Raw genomic sequence first — 8,978 nt, forward strand, 5'->3', positions numbered from 1 at the left:
GGGGACGGGAACTAGCGTGTCCAGGCCGTTCCGAAGTGGGCAGAGGGTTGTGCGGGGGGGCACGGCGGGAGGAGCCGCCCGTGTCCCCGCACCGCGCGCTCTGCTGGCGTGGGGACAGTGCCTGCGGTCCACGCCTATGGTGGGATGAGTTTCATTAAACACACTGACCCCGGGGTTTTCTATTGAAAAAGCAGGATCGAGAAGGCTGCACGTTCTCATTGAAAGGGACTGTCAGCCTGCAATAAGGGTGAGCTGACAGCTCGCTTTTACTGCGTGATGCTGGTGAACCTCTGCTTCTGAAGATGAGTATTTGGTGCAGCCTTCTGCGGGGGAACACCCGCCCTGCCAGGGTCCTTGTCTCCTGCCTGCTGCCCACGCCGAGTGCTGGAGAAGCAGCAGGCTTGGCTGGCACGTGACCCCCACTGCTCCCCACCTCTGAAATCTGGTGCCTGAGAACACTGAGTTAATTCAGGCTCCTCGCCCCTCTTCTGGGCAACGGGGCTGCTGCTCTCCAATGTGGCATGTCACTACCCCCACCCCTCTGGAGAATACACCCGCACATTTCACCTTGCTGTGTCTGTTCCTGCATCCCGATTTTGTGTCAAACGAGACTTTTGGACAGATGTGAGCTGGGACAAACTTCTGGGAGCACCCACCTGCATCGGCAGGGCAATGAAGTGCATACCAGGGCTCAGCAAGCAGCTGCGGGCTGAGGGACACGTTCACAACCCTCTGCTTCCAGGGAAAATTTTGTATGTAAAGCAGAAAAAAACCCCACGACTCCCAAACTGCACTCCCCCCTCCAAAAAAAGACCCTAATCACCAAACCCATCCAAACACCCTGTTTGCTCCTGTTTGCCAGACCAGGCAGTAGACACTCCTACCCTGCTGACATCTTGTCCTAGGGTTTTTTTGGGTCCACTGATGCCGAGGGGCAGGGGACAAGTCCTGAGTGAAGCCCCAGCTCTGCATTTGCCTGTTCCATTCCCAGTGCTCCAGACCTGTAGCTGCCCCACTTCCCTGGTTCCTCTTGCCTGTCTGCACCACACGGCAGGGCTGGTGGGCAGCCCCCCGCCCTGGGCAGGAACACCCCAGCCCCTCTGCTGCCATTTCCATGTCTCTGCAATTACTATTAGCTGTAGAGCTTTATGTGCTCCCCATCTTTGCAGGGCTTGATTGTCATCCTCCTCCTCCTGCAAATGGCCCGTTTTTAGGCAGTTCTTGTGGAGGGAAGTGCACTGGTGCAGAGCTGCCGCTCCTGTGTAGGGTTATGTCCTCCTTGAGATCTGGGCCCTTTTGGTGGCATGAAATATGTCTAGACTGATGTGTATTCTTCAGATCAAATCCTTAGATCAAAATGCGTCTATTTCCATGGATGTTTTAAATTTTTTGTGGAAATATTTTTCTAATGTTTATATTTTATTAATTTCATTGCTGCAACATTTACTCATTTGTGTAGTCTCTGACAGAGAGGAAGCAGAGGTGTATGCTGGGTTGCACCTTTTTTCCCTGATGGAATAGGTACCCTTCACATTAGTGCATTAGCATCTTTTTCTCCCAGAAAACTCTTGAAGCTTTAACCTTGCAGCTTCCTGCCATGTAATCAAAAAGCTGTGTTTTTCCTGCTAGAAGTTTCTCATAGGAACTTGTCTCTCTGACATGATCCACTTACTGTTTTTTCCTTGTCGAGTGCAGGCTTGTTTTTCAATAAAAATAAAAGCAAAGAGCTAATTCTGAAATCCTTAGTCAGAGAAAGCTTGCACTGAAATCAAGGGGAGTCTTGTCTTGGTGTAAAGATTGCAGGTTGAGGATCAAAATCATTATAATAAAACATTGTCGCAGGAGCAACATCTCCCACTTCAAAAATAAACATCTTTGCTCCAGTTAGCTATTTATGTAGCTGCAGGAGACTATTGATTTAGGAAAGCTTTCTGGTGCACAGATGCTCTAAACCCTTAGCACTACTAAGAAGCAGCAAAGCCAGGGAGGAGCAGATTACAAAAGAAGTATAATATAAAACTCTTCTTTGTTTTGCTCCTAGCAGTACTCAGGTTAAGCCTCTGGCTCACCTTCACCTGAAACACCCCTTTGACACATCTTTGCCTCATCCCATGCTCAGATGTTCCCAGCCAGGCTGCACTGCCAGTAGGATTAAACATTTGCCCATGGTGGGGACACGGGGCTTCAGAGCCCAGCAAAGGCACTGAAAAACAAGAGCTGCGTCCCTGCTTGAGTGTGATACACCAGTAGCTTCTCCCTCCTTGCCTAAGAGGCTCTTACAAGAGGGACTACAGAAGTTTTGGTAATTGTTCCAAAATAAGAACAAATCTACTAATCCATCAGTAGCACAGATCAAGAGGCGAGGCCGGCAGAGAGAGGGTGGAAAACATGTACCAGCAGCCCGAGTCAGAGAATCTGTCATCATATTTGTATAAATTTCCCAAATTTCTGTAGTAATATAATCATGCCATTATACTTACAGTAGAAGAATATTTTCAGAGTTACTTTTGAATACATTAGTGTACATTTGTGTACATTACATTACACAAAACAGAAAATTGAAAGTCTTTAAACAGTGCTACGAAGTCTTTCCAAAAAGCCTCTAATACCAATGAATAACAAACCTGCAAATAGCAGAAGGAATTGATTACTTTTGAGTCTTTCAACTTACAGTATATAAAATTGCTTTTAAGGTACATTTCTAGGAATTAGACTGGTGACTTAAGAGGGAAATGAGTTGGGCTGAAAACCTGCTAAAATTATTTTTGTGGTAGAAGATGGAGTCTTTCTCACTGCTTCTGCCATAGACTTTTCCTCACCAGGTGTGTAAAGAATTAAGTGCTTTGTTGAGTAATGGCCACCAGGAACCAGCCAGTTTGGCCCCACGCCAGAAGACATTGCTACTCTAACAAGAAATAGATAAACTTGAGTCCACAAGCAAATTTTTTTCTCAAGGGAAGGCAAGTATGGTATTTCCGCACTAATGCAAACAGATGTTAACATAAAAGAAGCTGAAACAACAAATCACTCAGAGAAAATCTAAGTTGCTCAGCCTTTAATCTATTTAACATAAATAACTTCCATAACTACAGTGAATAGGGCAGTTGATCAGAAGTCCTAGTATGGAGGCTTGGAAGTCATGGTATGAAATCTATTCATCTTACATCCCACGTCTCAAAAAATGGCAATATCCGTGTCTGATGTTCTGGGAAATGCCAATACCACATAGCTCCCTTTAGTGGCCTGTTTACGTAGATCCCAGCTCTCTGCTGGAGTGAAAATACTGTTTTGGCGTAGTCGGAGGACACAAAAGTAAGTTGCATGCACTGGATCTGTACGTCATCTTTTAACATCCTTTTAGGGCCAGGCAGATGTGGTAGTTCAGCCATCAGGCAACCCTCATGACATGTTCAGAGCTGCCTTCTGATTACCCAGACACTTCAAGCTCCTCTCCAAAAAGCAGCAGGTGAACCCTGATTTATTTGCAGTATGTGAGATCAGGGTAGGTGCTGTACTACCCCTGTCAGAAGCTGGCAAACCCCATTTACTCATTATAGTCCTGTGGACTCTTGTCTCTGAGCAGCAGAGCTTGACTTGAAAAGCCTTACGAAGGGTGAGCTTGTGGTTGTGTTGAGGGCACACTTTGTAGATTTGGTTTTATTCTTGCCCTGAGCTGTGGGTACCATTGCCTTGCTCTCCTGTCAGCTGCCAGCCCTTTTCCCTGCAATAGAGAGATAATATTGCCTTGCTCTAACATACCTGTTTAGGACCTAGACACCAGTGACCAGAAAATAATCATACACAAAATGGGGCCCTGAACTGAGCTGAGAGATCAAGGCGCAGCAAAAATGGTTTGCCCATCTAGTACCCACATGGGGCCACATGCTTGCAGTAATAGTAGTGCTAAAAGCAGCAGACTGCAGCTCAGACCTTCAGAGGCTTGACAGTGTCCCATGAGGCTTAGGGGAGAGACAGCCCTCTGCTTCCCTCCCTCTGCTCCAGAAAGGACTTTTTTGGGACCCTCTTACAGCACATGTGGGTCTGGCAACCCTCTATAGGACAGGACCTAGGAAAGCCTGGGAGAGATTTCCACAGATGGCTACAAAGCTGCAGAGAGGCCCAGGGGACATTCCTTGTCATGTCCTTAGTCCTCGATCAGGGAATGATGGTGCTGGGCCATAGCAGACAACCTAAAAATATTAATTTTAATACATTTTAAATATTTAATTTTAACTATAGGATGTCTGAGTTGAATTGACTGAATCTAAGGGGTCGATGCTCATCATTTCTAACGGGCTTGCCAATTCATTTAACAGTAGAAAAATAGGGAAGGATCACAATTGCCACCATCACCTTGTAACCTTTCAACCTTGTAAAACTTTGGTTCAACACATAGACTGCTTCTTGTTCTTTATACACTTTCACATACAATGTTTGTAAGAGTCCTTTGTATGCCACCTGCCCTCCAAAATGCAAATCCCCCACTTAAAATGAGAGCAGTGGGCAGCCTGCAGACTACAGGTGACATAAACCGGAGTTCAGGAGCTCATGATATCATAAAATGGAATATAAGCTGCAATGTTTGCATTTAAATTGAGCTCTCTGAACAAATGCTTTGGAATTGTTCATAAACAAGGGGTTCCAGTAAAAATGTGACTAATGCCATTAGTCATCAGAAGTGGACCTTCCGCATTGCCACAGCCACCAGTGGCAAAGTTCCCGTTACCTTCAGCAGGAGTAGGTTATGTTTCTAGGAGATTTACTGCCCTTACCTAGCGTGTCAAAACCGTCAAGGTCCACAGTATGTGAAATGTAATGCTTAATAGCAGAAGAAACGACTCTTTTGGAACACGAGAAAAGTGATGTGAAAGGGGCAATAAAAGACTGCATGAAATGATGATGCCTCTTTTGAAAGGAAATTCACAGGCATCTGGGGCCATTACCTTTCATATCCCAGCAATCAGGAAATTAACCTTTAACCCTTCTCTGTTGACCTCCTCTCCTTTCTCTTTTTTCTGTCATTCATTCTTTTTTCCTAATGACTGAAAAAGATAGATACAGTCTATGATTTATGCTTCCGAAGGCTACAATCTGTCTCCTTCCTATACCTTCCCAAGCATTTCAATGTCTGTGTTCACTCAGCACTAGAAAGAGTCAAAGCTTCACTCAGATTTACTTCCATTTCATACTTACCAACACCTGAATGGTTTATGCTTCATTTATTCCAAACCCCGTGTTACCTAATTACCCCTGACCTCGGAATAAATCTTACTCCCATCTTTGCTGTCACCTGGAGGCAGGCAAAGCACTGGAGGTGTTGGGAGCCCTCTGCTTCAAGGAGAGGCTGGACCCTTTGGACTTGCACAGGGTGATGCTGCACAGGGAAAGCATAGAAATACACCACAACCCTGTTACAAAACCAAAATCCGGAGTAGGAGTCGCCTCTAACATCTCATCCCGAGGGAGAGGAATGACGGAATGAACGACTGTTTCACCCTCTGATCCCTGGGAGACCTGGCAGATACAGCATCAGATAATAGGTTTCTGAAAAAGTGTGACAACATCACTTCTAAGAACAGAAACAGTGACTATAAAGCCAAAAAACAATGGTTACAGCACTTCAGGGCTATGATGACTGCATACAAAATCTCTAAAATGCTGTGGGTTAGCAATATTAGCTTTATCAGGTAAAGAACTAGAACAGTGAGACATGCCCTCTTGTCATGGAAAATGGAAATTCTGTCTGAGTAAGTTCAGAGCAGCCTTTGCTTGCAGAGCAACTGAAAGTCCTGAGTCATCACACTGAATTGTAAGCTGCCGGCTGCAAATCCAGCACTGAATTACCACCTATGTTCATTGCATGTATTGGAAAACAAGTTTTGCTGACATAGCTGCACTTCACTGCATGCCAAAATGTGAGTATCTCCTATGTTTTAATTCTCCTTGAAAGTTTCCCCTCCCTGCCTTGGGTCCTTCCTCTTACCGAGAGCTAAGTCTGGCATAACTAGTCCTCAGACCATCGTGCTCAGACATGTGGTGACTTGGTTCTTGCCTACACATCTGGTTTTTCAACTTGTTACCTGAAGAAACCAAAGGTCCTTTAAGCCTTATTAAGGTCACACTGGTACTGTTCAGCATCTCTGGAGTCACCTTGAAGTTGTGTGCCAATTTAACCTTGAGGGATGGCTTTTCCTCCAGAACCATCTAAGTTCTTGCCCAGAGAAATTATGACTCTGTGGGCACCGCCTGCAGTTCCTGATGACTGGCCCAGCTTTGCGGGGAAGATATATTGGGAAGAGGTGATTTTTTCAGGATACTGGATGGCATGATGGAGGGTAGGAGTCTGCTTCCCCACCAGAGCCGCACCATCACTGCTTGTCCCCTGCTCTTGTGCAGAACCTGCCAGCTCACAAGGCACCATTCAGTTTATTTCCTCTGGGCCCTGTCAGAGGATTTGCTGCTATTTGCAGAGAGCTGCTCTGAAGCTTCCGGGGAGGTGTAGTTTTAACTGGTGTGTTTGCCAGCCACACAAGGCGACTGTCTCCTCCCCTGGCACTGGCAGCTCCAGCACGCTTTGCTTTTTGGTGGGTGCTCCCATCCCTGTGGGAACTGCAGCAGTGGCACATATGCATGGGACAAAGGGGTGTCTCTGGGACCAGGAGTGCTTGAGAGACAGCATGTCAAGGAGCTGGTAATAGAAATAAATGAAGGCAAACCCCCCTCCTATTGTCCACAGAGGCTATTTTTGGTGCAACTATTTTAAGGGTTGTTCTCCTGGCATTCCACATCCTGACATTTCAGCACATTTCCCTCACCTACTGTCTGCATTACTGAGCTTTCAGCTACAGATCATCCCTATCGAGCCACTGCAGTGATTTTTTTATGGCCTATCTGTGTTGTACACACAGTGTCATCAGTACCTTATATTTGTAAAACAATAACTCCAGGAATAAAAGGGGCATATCCTCTCTCCCCCTGCCCTCAGCACTTATGAGCCTCAGCATGATTTTAATATTCAATGTATGATGCCTTAGTTGAGCAAAACCACACTTTGTGCAGGAGCTGTTTAATAAAATAAAAACGTGCTCCAAAGTGACCCACATGGCAGAGGTAATTTAGTATGCTGCTCTTTGTCTTTCTGTCTGCTCTTTCTGTCTTACTTTTGCTGTTTACAGATTTTTTTTTTCTCATCTGTTTGCACAGGGAATAGATGCTGACGTTGTCCTTTTCATGAATAAATCTCTTTTTAGCATGTTGGCCAGCACAATAAAAAAATTATCAAACAAATTAGAGCCTGAACCTGCAACCTTTTCTGATGAAAAGAAAACCCATTTGTGGGCCAGCTCCCTGGCTTATAAAGGACTTTTTCTGGAGGAAGAGCTGCTCACGTGAGCTACACGTACAAGGTCTCAGAATTTTTGTGCTGCAGAGCTTGACTGTCAGCCAAAGCTGGAGGCGGCTCAGCAAAGGGAATGAAGGTGGTTGTCAGATACGAGTCTCAATTTCCTCTTCCTCTGCCACCTGCTGTGTTGGAAGGACCAAAGGTTGCTGTAATTTATACCATGGCTTAAAGTCTTCATGGAATGGTTTGCCTCCAAAGCAAGAATAATGTCTGTGGCAGCCTTTGCAGCAGGAGAAATTTTTAATGGTGCCTCCAAAATGACATGGATTGCAAAGTAGATTGATGGGAAGAAGTTCCCACAAAGGCAGTTAGATATGAAGGCAGCAGCTGAGCCTCAGGTACGCTCTGAGGTGTCGGTGAGGTCAGTGAGGAGGCTGAGTGGCTAAAGGAGAGGCACTTGCCAAAATTGCTTTTCTGCCATTAGCCATGGGGACCTTCCTCTGACCTGTTGTGTCTGTCCTTGTGTTCAGAGCCAACACCAGTGATTCCCAGCTCCAAGTTACAGTGTTTTCATTTGGCTAGATCCCAGAAAGCAAATGGCAAGGAATGGTCAGGACATGGCATATATTGCCCCAAGTGCCATACATTAAGCTTCCTGCTTCCCTCCTGCTTTCAGTGGGAGAGGACTTGTACCCATTCTTGTGCAGGTGTTGGGGGATCAGCACAATGCAAATGCTTATGACCTACATCCTCACCAGCTCAGCTGGAAGTGGATACCCTGGCTGGAGCAGTTTGCCTGGCTCAGAAATGCCACCCAGCTTCAGCCAGGGGATTTTGTGTATAGATCAGGTGGTTGTACAGGACAACATCTGAGAAACAGCAGAGCTCTGCAGCTGAGGTCGTCCTCAGCACATGTCAGCTGCCCATCAGAGCAAGGGTCCCCAAGTGAGTTTGCAGGATGAGCAAAGCATCTTTTCCTGTGCAAGAGAGATGCCTTCTCAAGGGTTTTACCCCAGAGAGCATCCATGGGTTGTCTGCTGCCTTGGGCCCCCCACTCCAGCACCTTTTGACAGGCTCCTCCTCTGCTTGATGAGGAACAGCTTCAGCTTTCTCAGCCTTTCAAAAGAGGAAAGCTATGTTCCCAGAGACAATTCCGAATTCACAGGGCTGTGGATACTGACTGCCCAAAGGTGGAAATAACAGGATAGGAAGTGTGTGTACAAGTAACTATTTTTATCAATGGATGGATTGTAGTAGGGGCAATAATAATTAAAAAAAAAAAAAAACTGGTATGACTAACCCAGGCTCTCAGCAGCCTTGGCTCCCACTGTGCTGAGAATGGTATCAGCCTGTCTTTTATGAGCTGAAGACTACCAGGTAAGCAAAACTCTGCTTGGTATCTTCCCTTGGCTCCAGCAAGAATAGTCAATAAGGCCTTTGTGTTGTGCCTGGCAAGGAAACGACAAAAATAACCGCATCTTCAGCCAAGAAAAGCCCTGCAAGGGTAAAGATGATAGGATTTCAACTAAGCAGCAGAAATGCACTTTGGTATGAATAACTTTATAGGCTAATATGCCAATGCATGCAGGAAACGTGGTTCTGCCAGCTAGTATTGGTTGAGTGTATTCAACAGCAG

The sequence above is a fragment of the Vidua chalybeata genome, chromosome 1, assembly GCF_026979565.1.
Source record: "Vidua chalybeata isolate OUT-0048 chromosome 1, bVidCha1 merged haplotype, whole genome shotgun sequence".
In the NCBI taxonomy this organism is placed as follows: Eukaryota; Metazoa; Chordata; class Aves; order Passeriformes; family Viduidae; genus Vidua; species Vidua chalybeata.